We start from the raw sequence: 750 nt of genomic DNA, 5'->3' as shown, positions 1-750 counted from the left end.
TGTATGTATGTATGTATGTATGTATGTATGTATGTATGTATGTATGTTTACCTGTCTAAATAAAGGTTGAATGTATGTGTAACCCGCAATTAGTCAAGGACTTTTATTTTTGTGGGCCCACTTCCTGTGTTGCCCCAAACTCTGCTAACTTATTTAAAGCCCTGCCTCCAGCACGCAGTTCTGAACATCTTCACCTGTTTCCACTGTGATTGTGGCTTGCTGCTGGCGTTTTCCACCCAAACTGGTCCAAATCTTTGAACTTACTGATTTGATTGCCTGGTGAGTTGTTATGAGATAGCAGTATTGCTTTTATATGTGAAATTTCTGCTCAATTGCTCATTAGAGCATTGTTTTATTAGAATTGTTGGCGTTGGTTACCAGGGACGTCAACTGGATTCTGTCACAGCTGATTGTGGTTAAGTACGCCCCACTCTCTCTTGAAAAGGTACCTTTTTGCTGATTTTGTGCATGTTATGTTGTATTGATGCTGAATAAATTAAGTTTAAAATGAAATTGATCAGAACAGAATGTAGCTACACTTAAGTTGATATTACGCAGTATATTTATTTATTTTCTTTCTCTCACTCTGCTTGAGTATTTGACAGTTAAGTTATTTTATTTTTCTTTATTTTTGAAGTGCACTTTGACTTTAACTTTGACTTTAACTTTGACTTTAACTTTGACTTTAACCTTGACTTTAACTTTGACTTTAACTTTGACTTTAACTTTGACTTTAACCTTGACTTTAAC

The 750-nt window shown here is 35.1% G+C and overlaps 1 protein-coding gene across 1 annotated transcript in view; it reads right to left on the bottom strand.

The window, feature by feature from the left end:
• Positions 1-750, bottom strand: part of pitx3 (paired-like homeodomain 3) — a 23,127-nt gene that overhangs the window by 1,380 nt on the left and 20,997 nt on the right. The window lies entirely within an intron of this gene.

The sequence above is a fragment of the Nematolebias whitei genome, chromosome 1, assembly GCF_014905685.2.
Source record: "Nematolebias whitei isolate Nwh7 chromosome 1, NemWhi1, whole genome shotgun sequence".
NCBI lineage: Eukaryota > Metazoa > Chordata > Actinopteri > Cyprinodontiformes > Rivulidae > Nematolebias > Nematolebias whitei.
The sequence above is the reverse complement of the archived record's forward strand: the minus strand, read 5'-3'. Positions and strand labels throughout refer to the sequence as shown.